General features: G+C 33.6%; 1 long non-coding RNA gene across 1 annotated transcript in view; it reads left to right on the forward strand.

The window, feature by feature from the left end:
- The window catches only part of LOC123250382, a 333822-nt gene extending 310690 nt beyond the window's left edge, over positions 1-23132 (forward strand). Inside the window, exon 4 of the long non-coding RNA XR_006506400.1 lies at positions 23071-23132. This is a non-coding gene — a long non-coding RNA (uncharacterized LOC123250382). The remainder of the gene's footprint in view (positions 1-23070) is intronic.
- The last annotated feature ends 1401 nt before the right edge of the window (positions 23133-24533 follow it).

Here is a 24533-nt window from a genome sequence, read left to right on the forward strand (position 1 = left end):
GAGATCCACTTGCTATCATTAACAGAAAAGACTGGAAGACCAATGTAGGGGAAATGGAATAAATAATTGTTGTGTTTTTGCCTTCATCATTTCTACCTTATTATCCCTTAATTCTCAAATATTATTGAGAAACAAATTCTTATGCTTGCTATGTGAATTCTCATTCTGAATATTAGTCTTCTATCCTTCTATCTTGATGCAATTAAGAGTTTTGGTCAGAGTTCTTAAGCTGACCAAAAAGAAAATGACAAAGTATATTGGGACTGTACGAAAATATGCAATCTCTGCAGATCAATACACTTTTGGTGAAGTTTTGATTGTTCTGACCAATCTAGAAAGAAATTGGAATTTTGCTCCAAAAATTGATAATACTGTAGTCAGTTTGACCAGCAATGTTAGATCTATATCTCAAAGAGATCAATGAAAGAGGAACAGGTTCTATCTAGACAAGAACATTTATGACTTTCTTTTTCTGATAATAAAGGACTAAAAACTAAAAGGATGCTTATTAACTGGAGAATGGCTAAACAAATCATGATAGAGGAATGGAATTTTAAACTATTGTGCTCTTAAAAAATTGAAGAATGAGATGGTTTCAATGAGTCTGGAAAGTCATGTATGAACTGTTGTATATAGATAAGTGAGCACATTCAGAAGAACAATTTATACTGTTAACAGCAATTATGTAATAATGAACAACATTGAAAGTCTTTGAAGTTCCATCCCCTTTGGCAAGCCCTGTGCTAATATATCCTCCATCACTGCCAGTTATACCCCTTAACTTATATGTAACTTGACAAGATTAATATTTTCTGTGTCGTGTGTGTGTGTGTGTGTGTGTGTGTGTGTGTGTGTGTGTGTGTGTGTGTGTGTTTAAATGAGATCACCACAATGAGACCTTTAAAGAGAGAAGCCCAAGAGCTCACTTTGGCTAACTATATCTGGTGTTTATGTAGTAGGGCAGGGGAAGAAAAGGGACAAGGAGGTTTAAAGAGAGCTTTAAATATTTTAGAACTCTGATGCCATTCGGTGGGGCTTTTACTTTATTAATAATTTCTGCTTTTTTACCTTTTTTGATTCAGTTTTAATTACTATAGATTTTATGCATTTGATGATATTTATATGGATAAGTTATGCTGAAAATATCTACTCTACCATCTTATTGACCGTGTGACTTATAACTGAGTTTCAGGAAGATTAAATTACCTAAGGCTTCTTAGAGAGTGGCATAGTAGAGACTAGAACTCAGATTATCTGACTCCCTAGTTTAATGTTAGATTTTAATGACTCAACAATATTAATTGAACCTAAAAGCAAATATTAGACAGCATTATACAATCAGGTGAATTCTGATTTTCTGACTTTTATTCCTTTGAATTTCAAACAAGCTATTATATCCCCTTCTAAATATATCAGTACATTAAATATGCATAGTTGAAAAAGTATTATATTATGACTCTAATCGGTTTATTGGGCACAAGTTTCTCGTACTTCTTGCTTTTAGTTTTTGTTCCTATTTGTGAGCTTTGTGTGAATAAGATGAATATTAGCAGATTTATCTACATCTCTTCATTTCTATTCTACAGCAATATCTCCTTAGAGTAATATTTGATGTTATAGTAATTTTTTTCCTATCACAGAGTTTCTAACTATGCTAATAGAAGTTAGACTGGTTGCAGAGACAGTCGTGAGAACTACCTATACAGTAACATTTAAACAATTTATTTGATCTCTCTTTAGCTTACCTGCTCATGCCTTTGGAACATTGATGTTGACCTTGTTGGAACTTTGTCTATAATCATGATAAGTCTTTCAATAAAACTGAACAGAAAATAGCATTAAAATGTCTGAGTGATTTATTAACCCTTTAAGTGCTTCAGGATGTGTTGTACACATCTTAACAATGAGGGACTTTTATGACTCCCTGGCTACTTATTGTGTAATCACTTTCTTAAGAGCAAATGACTTCATATCAAATAAACAAGAACGAGATCAAGAGCATAAACAATCTCAAATACTACATACTGCCAAAAAGAGATACTGTGGTTTTTCTTCATCTGTCCCAAGGTCTTAGAGTGATTTTCCCCCTGTCATTGGTAAAGCTTAACTGATAAGAACACATACAGAAGAAAAGTAGAAAGGGCTCAGTCCCTCAAGAAAAGAGACTGGTATTCTAGTCCAAAGTCTACCTTTTATTAGCTTTATTTTTTCTAGCAAATCATTTAATTTTCCCGAACCTCAGTTTGTTATCTGTAAATTTAGAGAGTTGGAATAGAAATTCAATTAAACACATTTAGAAAGGAACTACTGTTCCCAGCACTGTGCTAAATCCTGGGAAGGTAAATTTAGATCATATACTATATTAATTCTCAATAAAATTCTGAATTAAAAAGGCATGTAATGCATACACAGTTATAATATAAAATAATTCATAATAAATACAGAATGTAAACACTTCTAGATAAAGACCATTAAATGACTGGGAAATTAGAGAAACATTGCTTGAAGATTTGGGATTTGAAAGAGTCTTTTAAAAAATGAGAGATATTTTAAGAGTTGAAAAGGGAGAGTATAATCCAATAACATGTAAGGTGGAAAGGTGGGAATAAGGAACAATGCCGTTCATCTGAAGTGTAGAACATGTAGAATTATGATGAAATACGACTGAAAAATGAGAGTGACACCATACTGTTGGGAACCTTTTTTTGTCTGACAAAAGAATTGCTATTGCTTGCTAAATAATAGGAAGCCATTGTAAGATGCTTAGCAGACCAGTGCCATGATCAAATCTGAGCATAAAGAAGGGAATCTGATAACCTGAAATCAAATGTGAAGTAGGGGGGGATGGTGGAGGTTGAATGCTTGCACTTGGTAGTGACAGTGAGAAAGGACAAGATGAGATGAATACTAGAATTATTATGGTAGTAGACTTAAAAGGTTTTGGTGCCTGGTTATGAAAATGAAAGCAAAAGAAAAGGAAAAGAAGATGAGATTTCAGATATGAAAAACAGTGAATGGTAGGACCACTAATAGAAATATTTTAGACACAGGAAGAAGAGGGAATATTTTGGAATTAAAGCTAAAGGTAAGCACAATTTGAGCATACTGAATGTGAGAAGCTGGTGAGCCATTTAGGTAATGATGTCCTATATAGTTGCACAGTTGAAACTAAACCACCAGAAAGAAGTAGGAGCTAGAGATAAAGACTCAGGAGTCATCACAGAAGACATAGAGGTAATGATTGAAACCATAGTTTAGAACGAAAGCATCAGGCACAGAGGACTGTTAAAGAATGACAAACTCTCAAGTTCATTTTAATTCATAATTTAGATTATTATAGAATAGAGGCTCTCAGTTTCTGGAATTTGAAGTGAAATTGATATAAACAACTGCAAGGAAAACTATTGAGATAGATTTTTATCATAAAGCAACTGTAAAGACAGAAGTCTTCCTATTAAAAATAGCCTTTAAAAAAAGATTTTCTGATACTTAGATGGATCTGGGATTACATAAATGTAGTTAATTCTTCCAGAGATGCAAAAAAAAAAAAAAGCCCTCCGTAACTGCCTGTCTCTGGAATCATAGATTTAAAGCTAAATGGGTGGGGGGTGCAGCTGGGTAGCTCAGTGGATTGAGAGCCAGGCCTAGAGACGGGAGGTCCTGGGTTCAAATTTGGCCTCAGACACTTCCCAGCTGTGTGATCCTGGGCAAGTCACTTGATCCCCATTGCCCACCCTTACCACTCTTCTGCCTAGGAGCGAATACACAGAAATTAAGGGTTTAAAAATAAAATAAAATAAAATAAAGTTAAATGGGAGCTGAAATAATTTGTTCTTGACTTTTGTCCATTTCATACAGATAATTTGCCAAAAGGGATCCATCCAGTGTTCTAGGGCATTTCTTCCAGACCTCTTGACATTTCATGGCTAAGAGTAGAAAAAACAAGCTTTTCAGTTATTTTTCAGTTGTTTTCTGTTATGTTTTTTTTCTGGTTACACATAACTTTGATGACACCAGAGATTATATCTGCACTTTTAATTAATTGCTTATAATATGCTATATAGCCTACTCACTCCAGTTTATGCCTCAGAGTTATCTTTTGGGTGATCTTCAATTTCAGTTATTTGAAGATTGTAGCATTCTGTGGCATTTTAGACAAGAAGTTCTTGGAAATCTATGTATAAGGAATGCCTTTTCCAATTGGACTACATACTAGTAGTTGACAAATAAGATTGATGAGCACATATATATCTAGTTGGTTCATGAAATAGATCTATTTCATGAACCAACTAGATATATATGAAGCACAGCTATATATATATATATATACATATATATAGATCTATTTCATGAACCAAAAGAGAATATTTATGAGAGGGTCAAAAATTTATTGCTACTGTCACATTTCAAGGAATTCTGTATAATTTTTACATATTCTTTTGAGATACTTTGTTGGAAGAAAGTCTCTATTGAGGCTATTTTGTCACCCAAAAAAAACATTTTTCTTAGCACATTAGGATCTAGAATTCTCTACACATTTCTGTCAATTCATAACTGTAAAGTTCCAAAAAATTACTAATGGAAAGTACTAAAAATTTATTAAATTACAATGTATTTTCAGAAGTCTCTTTATTATCCTTTTATACCTATTATACCTACATAGAATATCCTTGATGTATATGTACATTATTTTAATAAATTTTATAAATATGGGAAAATAGAGACATGGACAAGCAGTTAATGATATTCCTTTGGTTGTATTGGGTAATAACTTTGATAATTTCCCCATGTCCCTCTTATATAAAATCTGTAGAAATCTATAGAAAAATATTTATCTCTGTGACCTCAAAATACGTGGCCTCTCACAGTCTTCTTTTGGTCTGTCTTACGTTCTTCACTGTTTGTTTTCTTTAGTGCTCTCTTCCCTTCTCTATAAAGTACATCCCAGATTTTAATGTCAAAATTTAAAAGTCATGTCTCTGTAATCCTTGATAATAAAAAGAGTTTGTTACAAGAAATTTTTAGGGATTTTTTGCATCTTTCATCCATTTGTTGTCTTTTCAATTTTGTTCTTTAATGTCTTTAATAAGTTTTCTAACATCATATTCCTACTCTCTTTATTCTACTTCTTCTTAAGGCAATGAATGTAATTTTCCTCTATCCACCCTTGCACAGTTTTGTCAATATTTTATTATTATCATAGTTTTATTCTAAACCAATATTTCCCTTAGTTAGCACATCTCTCCACTTCACAATGAAATCAAGTGTTTACAGTTTAAGGATGTTGAATGGTTCTTAGAGTAATGAAATTATTTTTACTCTAATGAAAAAGTTTTGAATGTGAAAAAATAACTATTAATACAAATATTTTTCTCCCTTTGAATTTTTTCCATTAATAAAAATGTATTTTCTCAGATTCCCAACTCTCTCTATCTGAATTGGAGAGGGAAGGACGAGAGGCTAGAGAAAAAGATCCATCTAGTTGTGACAAACATACATAATGAAAACAAATTCCTACATTGGTTACAGGGGAAAAAAAAGTTGTTGCATTCTGCATCTTGATTCCATCATCTCTCTGTCAGGAGAAAAGAATTATGTTTCATCATTGTTCATCTGGAAACATGGTTGTTTGCTGCAACAGAGTTCTTAATTCTTTCAAATTCTTTGTTTTATAATGTTTTTATTGTGTTGATGATTATCCTGGTTCTGCTCACTTCACTCTGCATCAGTTCATGTTTCTTTGTATTTCTCTGAAAGTGCTCCTTTCATCCATTCTTGTTATATGTTAACGTGACATTATATTATTATACCATGATTTATTTGTTCAGTCATTCACCAAATAAGGATATCTCCTTAGTTTTCATTAGAAATATCATCTCTGACAAAATGGAATACAAGAAAACAAAATATATTCTATAACACACACACACACACACACACACACACACACACACACACACACACACACACACACATATATATATATATAGTTTAACAGAATATTGTTATATTTATTAAACTGAAAAATCTTCCACTGGAATAAAAGAGTCATTAAATATGTCAGGATATTAACATTTGTAGTACTAGATTTTAAACTTGGCTACTCACTCTTCATTAATTTATGACCATAGGACTAAAACTGAAGGAGGGTCAGGCCACTGTCAATCTAAATTGCCAATTTCTTTTCATACCTATCTCATCCAGTATGTTTTGTTTTAAATCCAGTAACATAAAGAATGAAAAGACATCATAATTTGAGATTCCCACTGCTTCGTCCATAGGTAGAAATAGATTGCTGAGAGAGGACAGAGAAATGACAGCCTATGGAGAAGTCTAAGAATAGAAAAAAAGGGAAGAGTTAGGGCCTGCATATAACAGGTTGAGAATATATTCAGGTACCCAAAATCAAAATATGATAATGAAATCAAGATGAAGTTAAACATATATGAATATTTAGGATCAGGGAAAATAGTGGATCACTAACATGTGGCTAGGAATATAAACACCAGAAGCACAGGCAGCTAATAATAATATTTTTAGATATTAGATGAATGAATAGAAAAATGAATGAACAAATAAATAAATAAAATAATAAATTTAATCAGGCCAAAGGCATAGTGCTAAATGTTAAGAATATGAAAATGAAAAAGAGATTCTGGCATAACTTAGAGTTATATGATGAAGGTAGACTTCGAGTTAGCAGTTGATGAATGAGTAGAAAGATTTCAACAATCAGAGATGACAATGGATTGCCTGTTAATAAAAGTAAACTAAAGGTTCAGGAAATTCATGGATGCTGAAGAGGTAAAGCAAAGCAAATAAAAGAATGTATGTGATTTTGCAGCATTGAAGAAAGCTTTATAAGTGAGGTTATTCCCTGCCTCAGGCTTAGAGCTCTTGGATAGTTCTTTTTAAGATAGGGATCAATTTCAACATGGATAGCATGTATTCTGTAGGTAGGAACAAATAATTAGGAATGATTTCTAGGCCAGAGCCAAGATGGTAGAATAAAGGAAGCACTCGGTGAAGATCTCCCAACATTACTCTCACAGTAACTTTAATGTAATGCCCAAAACTGAATTCTGAAGGGACAGAGTCAACAAAAGTTCAAAATGAGACATTCTTCCAACCCAAGATTACATTTTGTTGTTGTTCAGTCATTTTCAGCAATGTCCAAGACTTTGTGACCCTATTTAAGAGTTTTCTTGGTGAAGAATTGATTAGTTTGCCATTTTTTCCCCAGTTTATTTTATAGATGAGGAAATTGATGCAAACAGTTAAGTGACTTGTCTAGAGTCACACAGTTAGTACTTTTTTAAGGCTGGATTTAAACTCACCCAAATGAGTCTTCTTGACTTCAGGCTGTGGCACCAAGACAACATAGGAGGTCAGAAAGAGAAATTTTTGACAAGGGGTAGAGGTTGGTCCAAAGCCTATATAACAGTGATTCCCAAAGTGGGTGCCACTGCCCCCTGGTGGGTGCTGCAGCGATCCAGGAGGAGTGGTGATGGCCATACATTTTTTTATTACATTCTGTTCTGAGTTCAATAAATAGTTTCATAATTTCCAGGGGGCGCTAAGTAATATATTTTCTGGAAAGGGGGTGGTAGGCCAAAAAAGTTTGGGAACCACTGCTATATAGGATGAAAGAACAATGAGAGGACAAGATGGTGGCAACAGAAGCCACAGAACCTTTGGGACTTCAGTTCCTCCCAAGCCAGAGACCATAAGAATACCTGTTAAGTGGTCAGAAAGAAATTACAGAGTTCCTCTGTGCTAGCACTAGACATAAGACCAGATGATGTGTGGCAACTCTTATTATCTCCACACACTTCTGGGTCATAGCACAAGGGCAGAATGGAGCATTTTTGGTGAAAAGGGAGCAGAACACAGGACTGGCAGTATTGCTTTTGGTCAGAAGGAATCAGGGACCCTGAGGAACAACATAATTTTTTTGTGTCAAGATTTTTGTGTCAAGAATGTGAATGGGATGAACTCACCCCAAAAACACAAGCAGATAGCAAAGTGGAGTAGAAACCAGAATCAAACATGATTTTTTGTTTTGTTTTATTTATAAAAACACACACTTGAAACAGAAAAATACACACAGTTAAAATAAGGGACTAGAGCAGAATCTATTTGTTTCAACTATATAGAAAAGCCAGAGTTAGCAATCATAGCATAGCCTCAGGTAAAGTAAAAGCGAACACAGATATAATTAAAAGAGATACTTAGGGAAAGTACATCTTGCTAAAAGGCACCATAGATATTAAACTAATATCAATAAAAATATAGTAATGACATAGAATTTAAATTCTTAAAGGAAAAGTTAAATTAATTATAGGAGGAAATAAACAATAAAGTTATTGGTGGGAGGTTTCAACTTTCCCCTCACAGGGCTAGATAAATCTAACCATTAAATAATTAAGAAACAAGTTAAAGAGTTGAATAAAACAGAAAAAAAATTAGATATGAGAGACCTCTGGAGAAACCTGAATGAGGATAAAAGTACAATAACTTTTTCTCAGCTATACCTAACAACTTTACAAAAATTGACCATTGCATAAAATTTTCTACACAAGTAGGTGTAGAAAAACAGAAATATTAATGCATTCTTTTCAAAATGCAATAAAAATTACATTCAAAAATGTACCGTGGAAGCTGAAATTAATTTTTTATGTTTTATTTTTATATTTTTCCAGATTACCTGTACATTCAATTTTAATATTTTTATACATTTTAAGAGGACTATTTTCTCTCTCTCACCCCTCCATCTTCCTCAAGGAAGGAGGTACTATAAGTTGTACATGTGCTATAATGTGAAACATAATTCTATTTTCATCATGTTGTTAAAGAAGATATATATCGCTTATATTAGAGAAAAATGCATGCAAAAAAAGTGATGAATTCTATGTTTCAATCTGCATGCAGACTCCATAAGTTCCTTCTTTGGTGGGGGAGAGTTTTTTTTTTTTTTTCATCATAAATCTCTTGGAGCTGTCCTTGATCCTTGTTTTATTGATAATAGTTAAGTTATTCAGTTGATCATAGTATATTATTACTTTTACTGGGTATAAACAACAAAATCTTATGATCATCTTAATTGATGCAGAAAAAGCCTTTTATAAAATGCATATTTCTATTAAAAACACCAAAAAGAGAGTAATAATTGAAGTCTTTCTTTAAATGATAAGTATTTTCTATCTATAATGGTGATAAATATTAAGCCTTCTGGATAAGATCAGGGATAAAGCAAGGATGCCCATTATTATCACTATTATTCAACATTATAGTAGAAATACTAACTATAGCAATAAAAAAAGAGAAAAAGAAAATGACGCAATAAAAACAGACAATGAAGAAATATAGCTATCACTTGTTGAATATAATATGATGTTATGCTCAAGGAACTTGAGACAATAACAATTACAAAAACTAATTTAAAGATTTGGCAAATGCAGTAGCTATAGGACATAAAATTAACTTCCATAAATCATTAGCATTTCTGTATATTACCAGAAAACCCCACAAGCATGAAGAGATGGAAAAAGCATTTCTTTTATAATAATTATAGACAATATAAACTCCTTCAGATACTACATGCTAAAACAAACCTAGGCACTATATGAATACAATTACAAAACTCTTTTCACACAAATAAATTCAGATCTAAACCATTAGTGAAATATTAATTGCTCATGGGTAGGCTGAGTCAATATAATTAAAATGATAATACTATGCAAGTCATTTTACTTATTTAATGACATGCTAATAAAACTACCAAAGAATTATTTTATTGTGTTAGAAAAAATAATAAAATTCATCTGGAAGGACAAGAGGTCAAGAATATCAAGGGAGTTAGTGAAAAAATATGAAGGAAGGCAGCCGTGAGCGCCCATTTTAAACAATTTTACAAAGAGATAATTATCAAAACAGTATGGGAATGGTTAAGAAATAGAGTGGTGGAAGAGCAGAATAAATTAGAACATAATTCTTAGTAGTAAATTAAGTAATCTAGTGTTTAATAAACTCAAAGATCCAAGACTTTGAGATAATAATTCAACTTTTGACAAAAATTGCTGTTTAATCTGGAAAGCAATTTGAAAGAAATTAGACATAGATCACCATCTCATGCAGTATACCAAAATAAGGTAAAAATAGAAAAAAAAAATTAACATGAAGGGAGATATAATATGTAAATTTAGAGGAGCATAGAATAATTTACCAGTAAGACTTATGGATAAGGAAGTTTATGACCAAACAAGAGGTAGATAGGGGGTTATGGAAAGCAAAATAGATAATTTTGATTACATGAAACTAAAAAGCTTTAATATTAGCAAAATTAGAGCAATCAAAATTGGAAGGAAAGAACGAAATGGGGAAAATTCACACTGTCTCTGATAAAGACTTCATTACTTAAACATAGGGAGCTAAGCCAACTTATGAAAAAACAAAAAAGAGCCATTGTCCAGTTTATAAATGGTCAAAGGGCCCGAATAGTTAGTTTTCGGAAGAAATTAAAGCGTTCAGTAGTTATCTTCCAATTGAAGGACTTTTTGACAAATTTCATTTGAAAAAGCTAAATTGGAATCATTTATCTATTTTGTATTTTATGTGTTGTATTTCCCTTTTGGGAAAAAGTCAAGATTTCTTGCTTTTTCACAAGTAATTTCTTTTATTTTGCATAGTTCTATGATATTGTTTTCATTTCACATTCTTCTTCCCTCTCCATGACCTCATCTCTAGCCATTTGTATACATAATTACAATGAATTGCATGGACAATATATATTCACTGTGATGAATTGTTTTGTGCCTTTTGCTCAGTAATTATTTGAATCATTGTTCAAGGTACTGTCAAATATCAGAGATGAAGGCATAGTGAATTATATGGGGATTAATGATTACCCCCAAAGAGATGATAACCCAAACCATAGCCTTTAACCTCGTGGAACCATTAGTACTCAGGAAATGTAATGTTTATTACTGTGATTACATGATTAAAATGAGAAAGAAAAAACTAATTACATCTCTTCCTTTAACTAAAACAACAATAATTCATTTTAAATTGTGGAGCTAAAATTCTGTTAATGTCATAGAAAATAGAGATTATAGAAAAATCAAGAATATAGTTTTGTTTTCTAGTAATTTATATGCAACAATATTTCATTTTTGTGATTTCATAATACTTTTTCTTCTCATTTCTAAAAAGTGCTGCATGATATAGTTTAGCCTTTAAATAGATACTTCCTAATTGCACTTGTTAATTACTTAACTAGAATAGCCCTCTAATATTGCAAAATCAGGTTTAGCAATCATGGATATTTAAGAAATTTTTTAGCCCCATTTAGCTCTGATTTCAATAATCTGCTAGATTCTATGTACTCAAATAGAAGTGGAAGGAGCAATGGAAATTCTAGATTGAAGGTAGCAAGAAAATATCATTTAAACATTTAATGTTCAAAATGTCTAAGTACTTTCCTTATTTTCCTTCAGTAAATAGGAAGTAGCTTGAATCTGAATAAAGGGAAACTAAATCTTTAAAAGATTCCTCTTCTGTCTTCAGTCTGTCTCTCTCACTTTACCTGATTATTTATATGCTAACTTTAATCTTTGAGGACAAGACTTTTATCTGTTTTTTTCTTTCCTTATTGTTGTATCCCTAGTGCTTAGCATAATGTCTTATGGATAGTAATCACCTAAAAAATGCTTGTTGATGAGCAATTCATAGAAATTTAATATCATATTTAGATAATTATACATAAGGCATGTGCCAAGATGTCTATGTACTTATTTTATTAAATAAAATAATTGCTAAGCTTGGTTTAAATTAACATTTGAAGATAATATTAAGCCTCTGAGATAGGATTTGAACCCAGGTTTTCCTAACTTCCAAGTTCAGTGCTCTATCCAATGAACCATTTAGCTGTCTCTTATTAATTTTAACCCATTATTATGGTACATCAAGTTCTATTTGAATATTTACTATTTCATCCACTATCTTGTCCAGCTTTATAATATCTGTGAATTCTATATTTACATTTTTAAACATTTATATTATTTTCTCAATAATATATGTATATATTAAATATTTCCTAAATCATCATTAAACATGTACAACTTTCAAGGATATGACATCTACACATTAGATACCTTTAGCCAATTTTTTCAAAATGTAATTTTGCAAAATCATTTTATGTCAGAAGTCTCCTTTAAAATAGCTTTGTGGTGTGGCAGCTGGGTAGCTCAGTGGATTGAGAGCCAGGCCTAGAGACGGGAGGTCCTAGGTTCAAGTCTGGCCTCAGCTTCCCAGCTGTGTGACCCTGGGCAAGTCACTTGATCCCCATTGCCTACCCTTACCACTCTTCTGCCTTGGAGCCCATACACAGTATTGACTCCAAGATAGAAGGTAAGGGTTTAAAATAAAACAGCTTCATTGTTCATTAAAATTAAAAATTAATTGAATTTAAAATTAAATTGAATTAAAATTAATTTAAAAATAAAATAGCTTTGTGGAAACTAGGGTACACAAATATACTGTTGGTGGAATGGGTACAACCATTCTGGAGACCAATTTTGAACTGTCCCCAAAGGGTTCTAAAATGATACGTCCCTTTTGACCCAGTAATGCCACAAAAGGTCTATATTTCAAAGAGATCAAAGAAAAGAAAAAGGAATCATTTATACAAATATGTTTATTGTAGCTCTTTTTTGTGTTGGCAGAGAAATGGAAATTGAGGGGAATGGTTGAACAAAACTGTAGTATAAGAGCGGGCTGGGATAGTCTTGTATTATCAGAAATGATCAGGGTGGGTGGTTTAAGGAAAAGATAGAAAGACTTGTAAAAACTGATGCAAATTAAAGTGAGTAAGACCAGGAGAATATTGTGTATAGTAACAGCAATATTGTAATGATCAACAACTGTGAAAGTCTTAGCTACCCTCATGTAATGATCCAGGATAATTACAAAGGATTTTGTATAAATGGAGATTTTGAACCTTGGACTACATCCCTCACAAGTCATTAGTATTTCCCCAAATTCCCTTTAATCTCTCCTGCGCCTCCATGTTTGCATGGTTACGTTATTGTTTTATAAGTGGCTGTAACTCCTCCCTCTTCCTCTTTTGCTCTTGGGAGCGTGCTGGTTAGTACCCTTTTAGTTAGCTTTTTATGTTAGTTTATTGTTAATAAAAATTTATAAATATAATCTTTGTTATTGAATATTAATTTTAATCTCTACAATTTGCAATGAACAAATACTATTCATCTTCAGAGAGAGAGCTGATGAATCCTTAGTGTATATTGAAGAATACTTTTTCACTCTATTTTTATTGCTTTTTGGGCAACATGTCTAATATGGAAATATAGTTAGTATTGCATGTGTAATTGATATCGTATTACTTGTTTTGCTAATGATGGTAAAAGGATTGAACAAAGGAAGAAAATTTGGGGCTCAAAATTTTTTTAATATATGTTAAAATAAAATAAATATGTGCAGGTTAATTTTGGGAAAACATGAAAATATCTACATGAAATTATGAAAAGTAAAACAAGCAGAACCAACCAAGGCAACATCATAAAGCAACAGAAATATTGTTTGAAGAATGATATTTGTATGTCTACTACCAGAGAAAGAACTGATAAATAGAAACAATACAATTTTATCTATCTCTATCTATCTATCTATCTATCTATCTATCTATCTATCTATCTATCTNTTTATCTATCTCTATCTATCTATCTATCTATCTATCTATCTATCTATCTATCTATCTATCTATCTATCTTTGTCAAATGCTGCCTTCTTTAATGGGGAGAGGAGAGGAAGGGAGTTTACTGGGTATTTTAATGTAATGTAGGATTTAAATTGTATTAATGAGAAATTTTGTACCTTTGGACTCCATCTCCCAGAATTCTTTCCCCATCCCAAAATTCCTTTTCCCTTTTTGCTTATGTGCATCTTTACGTTATTATTTATATAGTTCTGTAACTCTTCCTACTCTCTCTCTTTTCCACATGTGCAGCTTGGGTGAGCTCCCTCTTGACTCTAGCCTTTTAGTTTCCTTTTTGCTTCAATTTAATTTTAATACATCTTGTTAAATATAATACTTGGAGCCTTTTGGATATTAATTTTAATTCTCACAAAATTAATGCCCAATACTTCAAGTTATTATATGTTATGAGGTGTATTAATAATCACTAGAAGTAAAGGAATAAAAGGGTAATTATCTAACAAAATAAAACCACGTGACTGGTTTTTCTGCCTGCTCAAAAAACTCAATTCCACAGCTGCCACCACAGGAAGAGAAGAGTGAGAGGCGGAACTACACAGAATTTGTATCCTGCCTACGTCAGCATGTAACAACAGGAGGAGAATGGGGTGTCGGGAATCGTAGTTCTAGGGTATAGATATTCATTTCAGTAACAAACTGAAGTAACAAACAGTAACAAACAGTAATAAACAAAAAGTTTAAATTAATAAATAAGTACATGAAAATGTATTAATTAAAAATAGTATCCATCTCTAACTTTGTTTAGTAAGATGTAATATTTATTAAGGATAAGCAAAAAGCTAAATGTTAGAAAATCAGTGCCCATTGATTTGGGAATTACCAGCATAGTTGTAGTATTTGAATGAAATGGAATATTAATATACTGTAAAGACACATGAATATCACAAATACAGAGAAACATGAGAGGATAGAAGAATTGGTGCCAAATAAAGACAGTAGAACCAGGAAAATAAAGTAATGACTTTGACAATGTAAATGGAAAATGCAAAAAAACTAATAAAATAAATTAAATGTAATACTTTGAATTTGTATGTTCAGCCTCAAAGAAAAGATACTCCTCTGCAGAAGTAGGGGTACCTATCAATGCTGGATAGTGAATATAATATCAGAAAATTTGATTTTTTTTGTTTTGCTGACTTAGATTTTTCTTCCTCTTTTGTTATTCTCTGTTATAAGGGATGGCTCTCTGGGAAGCGGGTGGGGAGAGTGAATATAGGTCCATATATGATGTGCCTATGTAGATATAGATACATGCCCACAAATGTGTGTATATGTATGCATACATGTATTTGTGTAAGAAGAAGGAGGAAGGAGGGGAGCAGAAAGAGGAGAGGTAAGTACAATGTAGGTGTTATAAAAATACAATATGTACTTTTTAAAAGGACCCAGAAAGAAGAAGCCCCTTATTTTTAAAGATATCAATTCCAAGCCAGGTTTAATTTCCAAACTTAGCCAAATGGACTTTGCTTTCTTCTCTTTGTAAAGTACATTATAGATGGCTAGGACCAAATCTTTAGGAAATTACTGAAACATATTTGCATGCTAGGTTACAAGGAATGATTTGCATGAGTTATAGGGTAATGATGCTCCCTCTCTTTCATTTTTTTAAAAGTATGAAATGCATCAATAACAAATGCCTGGAATGGTCTGCTAAGTGATTTCCTCTACCCTTCCTCTAACCCCAGGTGGTACAAGGACCCATCTGGGCTATTTGACTGCTCATACAGTTTTGATGAGATGGGAGTCACCAATTCTATTCTTTCCAGAGAAATGGAGGACCACCAGGTCTCACCATCTGCCCTGCTACTTCTTCAAAACCCCAGGCATCGGCATCTGACCTATTGAGAAAAGAATAGGAACTGTGCCTTACCTTTCTCTGTATGCATAACACTTGGTACTGTGCCTAGCAGATAGTAGGTGCTTAATAAATGTGTTATTGATTCACTAAACTAAGGATTCCTGGGGTTTACTTACTGTGTGGTTATGGCTTCACCCTTTCAACTTACCGAACTTGAGAACCACCTTATCAGCAAAAATATATTGTATGTATAATCTCTTTGAGAATAGGGTCTATCTTGATTTTTCCTTTTTTCCCCTCTAGAAAGCAAAGTGCTTGGCACATACTAAGCACTTTAAAAAAATACCTTTTTCTTTCACTCATTCATTCATCTTAGTCATAAGAATTTCTTGAGTGTCTTCAAATGATTTGCTAAAAAACAGGAAAATTATATCTACGACATTCCCTTTATCTAATAGTCTAATGACCTGCTAAAAAAAGTAATCCAAGAAGATCCAAGAAGTCTTTACAGAGGAGTTGCCACCTTCCCTGAGCCTTGAAAAATATAAAAGTTAGCAGTAGGTAGAGATGAGAAACTCTAGCATTTCAGGACTCAGTAATGGTAATAATGGGCAAAATGCATGGATGAGATTGGGAAAGAGATACCTATAAGTTTTTAGGGTTTTTTTCTGAATAAAACATTAGAGAAAGTGTGGATGGAATAAAAGCAGAAATTTGGCTTAGAGTAGGATTGTGAATGTCTTAAGTGCCAGGCTAAGGGGATTAAAATGAAAGATATTGAACAGAGGACTAACATGGTCAGACAGGTGCATTTGGAAAATTATTTCGTCAACTGTATTAAGGGCAGGCTATAGAGTTCAGAGATTAGAGGTGGGGAGGAAAATTTGAAGGATGTTACATTAGTACAGTATAGAGGTGATGAGAATTTGAAAAGGGTCATCAGCATGCCTGAAGTATGAGCTGGTTCTTCTCAAGTTCTAGAGTTTCAGAAGTGCAGAGAAGTAAAGAGATGCGAGATTGTCCATTTCCTCAGGTATTTCATATCACATTTTGCAAACTTTATATAAAGAGTCAAGTATTCAAAAATGTTGAGCAGAAAGGATGACATGGCAAATGATGTTCTCATTATTTTTAATGTGATTGAGTGTTTAAGTTTTGGGATACATATTCTTTCTTTCTCTAATTCTGTATTCTAATTGTGAAGAGAGTGAGTGCTTCAGATAGACATTCTCCAGTATATTTGAAGAAGACCCTAGAGTACTCAAGGTGGGCTCTTGTGGAAAAGAGGTTGTGTTTATACCCTCCCTTTCACTTGTCTAAGAGACAAGATAACCCTGTGAGGTCTGAATCCCATGGAAACCATCCCTGGGCAGCCACATAAAGATATACGAGCAGAATGAAGCAACAGAGACTGAACCTGTTCTAGATGTGGAGGTCCATTTCCCTTTTCCCTTTTCCTCTGGATGAAGCGCACACCAATGGTGCTTTGTTGTTCGCCGTTCCCTGAAAATGATGTGTTTGGGTTTAAACCAGAGAAACTCCTGACACTTTTTGTATCTCCTGTTTAACATCACTTTCCTCTGGTTGTCATTGAAGGCCACTAGCCCATTCCTGCGGTCTTGCATTCTTTGGGGATTTGCAGACTTACTCATGTTGACTTATCCCTATGCTGTCATGAGGGACAGAAGCTACGGCACCTTATTCCTCTCACTTCTGCTTAGCTAAGCTACTGACACCACCTATTTATGGTTTTCTCTAATGGGAGAAAATAGAATTCTTACCAATGTGGGAATCACAGAAGAGGCCAGCCTCCCCTCAAAATGGAGGGTTTACCTCTACACAGACTGACTTTTGGGATCTTTTTTTTTTTTTTTGCAGGAAGGTAGTCCACCTAGGTATTTGAATCGAGGTCTGTATGTGGTCCATAATGGGCATATTTCCAGGAGGAGATTATTTGATTGACAGTCATTTAGACATATAACAGCTTGGGTCAACTTTACAAAGTTGACTTAGCTCTGTAAATGTTAGTTATAAACTGAGTTTGAATGACATCTCTGGCAAGATGTGGGGATCTGTCTGCCTTTCCCCTGTTTCCTCTGGATGAAATTTGCACCAATGGTGCTTCATCCTTCACTGTTCCCTGAGAATGATGTGTTTGGGTTTCAAACTCCCCACATCTGTAAGAGTATACGTGTGGTAATTTTTTATTTTATAGTTACTCATTTTACTTCTGCTTAAGGTGGTATATTTCATTTTAGGCTTAGCTCTACTTTTCCCTAAGAAAGACTAGAGGAAGAGGCAGGGAAGGAAAGTAGGAAATCGAGGGAGGGAGAGGGAAGCAGGAAAGAAGGAAAAACTGGAAAGAAAATCTGAACTTCTGGGACTTTGAGTTGGTGATCTCTCTGAAATACTTTCTGATTATGTTCTTCTCCAGTTCGTTTTTCCTTAAAGGATATGGTAAAGTGTGGTGGGTGTTTGTGTGTGTGTGTGTTTATTTAACTTGTGTGTGTTTTCTACTTTCTCCATCTGGCATCTGCTTTAGCACCAGCCTAGCTGTATGGTGTCAAGAGTACTTTAGCCTTTTTCTTCATCAAAAAGGAGAAAAATATAATAAGGAATTTTTTGTAAAAAAGAGAAATTTCTCCACAATCAACCCCCACCTCATTTTTTGTAATGTTTTTGTTTAGTTGTATTTGAGCAAGTTTCTTGCCATTTACCTTTGAATTTGCATTGCCTATTGATTGGCAATTTCAAACTGTTTATTGTGCTCTTTTGTTTCACTGTTCAAGAGCTAAAACAAAAGCCACCAGGCCCTATGAGGTACACATTTGCATGCGGTGAGCGTTGCTTGAGGAAAAAGTAATTGCTAATGCATATTTATGTGGCACAAATTTGCCATTTGTTTATGCATAAAATTATCAATAGTGCAGGGCGGCCCAGCCGTAGAAAATGGTGACCTTTTTAGCTTAATAAATAGAAATCAGCTGTTATTGTGAAGAGATCAGCCATTTATTCTGTGTTGAGGGACACTGCCGGGAAAATGTAGATTGGTGCTGGCAATATCATTAAATGGAAGGCCAGTGACCCTTTCGGTAGAGTCTATTATACTTTATCTAATAGAGGATAAATGACTCGGTTGGCAAATGGATTAAAGAACAACAGAGGTTTTTTTTTTTTAATTTATTTCATAACCATATAGATTTTTTTAAAGCCAGTAAAACTGAATAGAAAATTTCAGGCTGACCTGTTGCTAGAATTTACATAGCACCCTAGCTGCTTTAACTAGCTTCTCTATTCATTAATCACAGGCTACTTTGCTCAGTGTCTTTTAGAACGAGGGAATAACAAGGGATTTTTTTCCCCTAGAAAATCTTTTGACTTAAAATTGTCATTACATGACACAAAATTACTTTAAACTCAAAGCCTTGGGAATAATAGCAATCACCTAATAAAAGTTTGTCGACTGACTCTAGGAGTGATGAATGCATAATGCAGCAAGAACAGTATATTGCCCTGGAGTCAGGGGTGATTGTTATTTAGGTGTTTTTCACTTGGGTCTGAATCTTTGTGACCCCTTCTGAAGTTTTCTTGGCAAAGATTTTGGAGCAGTTTGCTATCTCCTTCTCCAACTCGTTTTAAAAATGAGGAACTGAGGCAAACAGGTTTAAGTGACTTGGCCAGGGTTTCCTAGGGTCATAAGAGGCTTATTTAAACTCAGGAAGATGAATCTTCCTGATTCCAGACACTATCCACTGTTGCCACCTAGCTGCCCCAGGAGTCAAGGGATGTAAGTTCAAATCTAGATGCTGTCACTCTATGAGTAACCTGTGCCAGTCAATTCTGTCCTTTGGGTGTCTCTTTCCTCCTCTATAAAAAAAAGGAAGTTGGACTAAATAGTCTTTAAGCTCCCTTTTAAATCTTAAGATTGTGATGGCTTCGGAAGACACTCATATTAAATTCTGTTAACTCTATGGTTTAATTTTTTCAGATGACAATACTAATACTATCTATGAAGTCTGCCTCTTCTCTTCAGCGTTTTCCCTACAAGCCAGAGTGGTACTCTCAGAAATTGACCAAATAGGGGTCCTAGGAAACTTGGTCAGGAGTCCCCGGCTGCATATGGTGAATGCTGTGCCTTCAGTGGGATAAGCTGCTCTAGCATCCTCTGGGCTATTCTGGAATGATGTGCAGGAATCTTGTATTGCTTTGGGGCTCTTAATTGTGCATGTTAGTCAGCCCTGCAGCCCCCAGGGTTTTTGATCAAATCATCCCGAATTTGTTTTAAAATAATGTTTGTTTTGGAAGGGAAAAAAAAAATCTCTCAGAGAAAAAAGCAAACGCAAAGAAAAAGCCCAAGAAGCCAGTTTTAAATGTCCACGAGATTTAAGTAAGGTTTGGCAGAGCTCCCCCTCCCCTGACTCTCAAACTTGGGGGTATTGGGGTGAGCTAGTCGATTCTGCAGTGCATCACCAGCGAGACTGAGCAACCTTTTACTGGCAGGCATGGAATTGTCATTCCTTTTTTAAAGCAGGGGGTGTAAATACAACTCAGACACTAAAGTACATTAGTCTATAAAATGAATATATTTTTTTTCTATGTCATTTATAAGGTATTGATTTTGGGTCCATTAGACTCACAGTCCCTAAGAAAAAAAATGCTTTTAATGGGTAGGTTGGACATTCCAGAAAGAAGAACGGCAGTTGTTAACCCCTTCCATCTCAAGTCCCTGTTCCTGTCAGAAGCAATAAGTAAGTGCCTGCAGTTGAGAAGAGGACCCTGGGGGCAGGAGGGGAAGGAAATATTTCTTACTTTCTGTCTTAGGTAGTACTTTCAAGGAAGGAATTATGAAACGAATTCCAGCTCACTTACTGCCATGACCCTGAATGTAGTAGGGGTTTTTTGTTGTTGTTCACAGTAAGAGCAGGATCATTCTAAGATGACGATTCATGGATCTATTTAAAAAAAACAAAACCCCAAACTAATGGTTTTCTAAGATGATTCATAAACTTTCCTAGTCCCCCAAATCTTCACAGATGTTAATTGTTATAGGACATCTTCCTAACGGAAAGGATATTGGGAGTGGGAGTGAGAAAGGAAAGGTGAACATTCAGGTGGTTGTTTTTTTTTTTTTAAACCTCAATTTATCCATTATAAGTAAAGAAAGTTAACAAAACCATCTCAGAGTTACAATCTGCTTTAGACAAATGTGTAAGTAATTTTGGTGAGAAATGTGACTTTTAAAATGAGATCATTTGTTTTCTACCACATGTAGAAGAAGTTTGCTCATGCTTACCTCTTTTCCAATAGGAACATGACTGAAATATAATCTACTCTCATGTAATATCATTAAATAGGAGAATATTCATAATAACTCAATACAATTAAAGAAAATTAATGTTTCTAGATATTTAAAAACAAAAAATAATATATTCCATGAAGTTGTTTTGGCAACCAACATCCTTATTCTTTCAGTGGTTTGTGGGGATAGCGATATTAATTTCTATAAAAATATAATTATAATAGATGTAATATTTTTATTTTTCATTCCTTTTTTCTTTCTCCTGACATAATGATATTTATAAAGAAAAATATGCCAATTTAAAACCGATTTCATCAAATTTTATTTCATGAAGATTATGATGTCAGCAAGAATTATTTAGAACTTAATATTTTCTTTTGACTTTTCATCTTATATTATAAAAACATAAAAAATACAGGCTCCCTCTTGTGGGTAAAATACTACCTCTGAATTCCCATATTGCATAATGACTGTGATCTGACAAAAAACTGTCTTGCATTTTAAGCAAATTTGGCTGCTGTTATGCTTTTCCAATTTGTCAGATAATTCCTTTCCCCTTCCCCCAGGTCAAACACTGCTGTGCATTTAGCACTTAACTAAAGACTGGGCTTTGTGGGGACTGGTGTACTGTTGTTTTGATTTTTTTTTAATTGATAGGAGGTGTTTGGTGAAAATTACTAAATGAATAAAAGAAGTAAAAAATATAGCATGCAGTTTCAAATTATTTTTGATGAAATAGTACATATACTCCATATTTTCCTTACAATTAGCTGATAGAAGTTTGTTTTTGTCTCTGTTCATTTTTCCAGCCTTACTTTCCCCCCATTTTTTCAAAGGTAGCTGATAACATAATTAATATAGCACTAAAGCCCTGAGCCAGGAAAACTAGAATTCAAATCCAGCCTCAGACACTTACCAGCAGTGTGATTCTGGGAAAGTTATTTTAACTTGTCTATGTCAGTTCCTTCACCTGTAAATTAAGGATAACAATAACAGCTTTTATTATTACTACTACTACTACTCCCTCCAAGTATTGTATGGATAAAGTGATATAATATTTGTAAAGTCCTTTGTAAACCTTAAACTGTTTTATAAGTGCTAGTTATTATTTAGGAAATGGCAAACCACTCCAGTATCTTTGCCAAGAAAACCCCAAGTGGGGTCATGACTAGTTGGCTACAAATGAATAATAATTATTTTTTCAAACATTTCAATAGGATGGTGCAGAATTTAAACAATACTTTAGCCTCCATTATTTACCAACATCATTTTTGAGTTTATCTTATTTTCTAAATTAATCATTTCATAACTGTACCTGTCTCTCCAGGCCACCATACTCACTACCTCTTCTGAGGAAAATAATTTCTCTAATATTGCATTGAAAATTTTTTCAATTTCTGGCTCTCTTTTAAAGCAGAGTTTGGGTGACCATTTATTTGTCAAAGATGTAGAATATGGCTCCTGTTCAAGAAAGGATTAGAAGGATCTAACCTTTGCATTCCCTTTCCAACACTGATAGTATGTGATTCTATGATTGTATGAAGATGACTTCATCTTGTACTTTTTAAAGAGGTTCAAGCCATCATCTTGTCAATTACCTCCACTCCCAGAAACACACACCCATACCTGCGCGTGTGCGCCCCCATACATCTTTGGTCATTCTCTCTGCCTTTTCTTTTTCAATGGCAGAAATGCCTTTTTTCCTTGCTATGTCTACTACTTCTACTTGTGCTCTTGGTTCCATTACCTTTTCTTCTTTATTTTTGCTTATTTGCTCTTTTTAGATACTGGATTTCTCCTTGTATCCTGTATATGAATAAACATGTTCAGGTCAAACTACTTTAAAAAGAAATAAAGGACACAATAGGGATAGATATTGAATTTGTGATTTTATTGATATAGGGAACTCCTGGGTGAGGGAATTCTTTCTACAAATTCAGCAGACATCTTCTCTGTAATTACAGATTGACATCTTCTCCATAAATGGCATATTCAGTCAAATGAAATATTTTCCAAGAGATTAGGTTTTTAAGTGAATCTTGATGCTATTTAATAAAACATCTTTTTACAAAGGATGCCATCATTATTTGTAAAGCCTTAGTAATTCTCTCACTCTGAAAATAGCATGATAAATATTCTCAAAAGAAAAGGAATAATTCAACTTTAATTTTATTTTTCTAGTATACTTCTTGCTGATGACCCAGTTCCTGTTTGACTTCATTGACAAGAGTTCAAGAGCTATAAAGAAAACTTTTTCTCAATTCTGGGTAAGATAGTATGACAGAATACAACAAAATATAATATAATATTTAAATATAATATAGTGTATAATCTATAATATTACAGAAAAGAACAATATTTTTGTTTTGGTGAAACAGAAGGAGAGAATTTAAAATGTATGTAATCTATTAGTTTGGACACATAATTCAAGCATATGATAAATAGAATGTAATAAGTATTTAAACTAAAATATTGTGTGAATTGGAATGGCATTAAGTGAACATCTACAGCAACAAAATAAAGTCTTCCACCTCACATAACAAATCTTTTTTTATGTTGGTCTAAGTGCCACATTTATTGAAGCTATAAATATTTATTTCACTGGTAACAGTTACTAAAATGCTTGTTTGCATTTTCCCCCTTTTTTAGACTTAGGGATAGTTGGGAGGCCCAAGTGTTGGAAAACATTTTTCTCTGTGCTATTTAGTACATTCAGATGCACTTTGGTAAACACAATTTAAAAAATGTAGTGGAGACTAACAATTTTTTTCCAAGAGTCTTTACTGTTTATATAAACACTCATTTTTTTATTTTTCCTGATTTCAGCATTTTTGTAGTCTTTACTCATTCTCCCAACAAAATTCAAATATGAAGACGTGATCTGGAAACTTGGTTTCAATATTTTCATGAATCAACAACCATTATTTTAGACGTCACAAAAGTAAACACACAATTCTGAAAAGACCATCGTCATCTGTTGTGAAAGACTTTTATATTTCTGTATAGTTTATTCATTTACTAACTAAAACAAAAAATCAGTAAAGATCAGCACAAAGGGAATGGCCCCATTCAGTGGATGTCCCAGGAATTCATTCTTGCAGAGACTTGCCTTGGAGTCTTAGGAATATGCTTGGGGAAGAATATATCCTTGAGGACAATTATAATATTTCTTACGATACAAGTAACCAAGTGTAATATATGCCATAATATTGTTATAGTGTCAAATACTATTTTTCTCATAAATGTTTAGATTCAAAGTTTAAAATGTTTATAGAAAAATAAAATATTTAAAAAGAAGTTTTTTTTGAGGCAAAATCAGGTCTGGAGCTGTTATTTCACTGCTTTATAGGGAACTTTCAGGGAGGAATCTCCCTCATGCAGGTGACTTCCCTCCAAAACACAATTTGTGTGTGAGAGAGTTGGTATATGTCATTCTGTATGCAAGTGGAGATATGAACTTTCAGTCTCATCCTCCCCTATTGGTTTCTTTTTCAGCCAAGACTATATACCTGTCTTGCAGTAAACTTTTACCCTCAGTGGTCTCCTTCAGCAGCATACGTTAAACTACAGCATTTCTGCATTTTCAAGAAATTCATTGAGAGTGGGTTTGCCAACACAGTAGCCCTAGTGTCTGGATTTTTTTT

This window comes from Gracilinanus agilis, chromosome 5 (genome assembly GCF_016433145.1).
Source record: "Gracilinanus agilis isolate LMUSP501 chromosome 5, AgileGrace, whole genome shotgun sequence".
NCBI lineage: Eukaryota > Metazoa > Chordata > Mammalia > Didelphimorphia > Didelphidae > Gracilinanus > Gracilinanus agilis.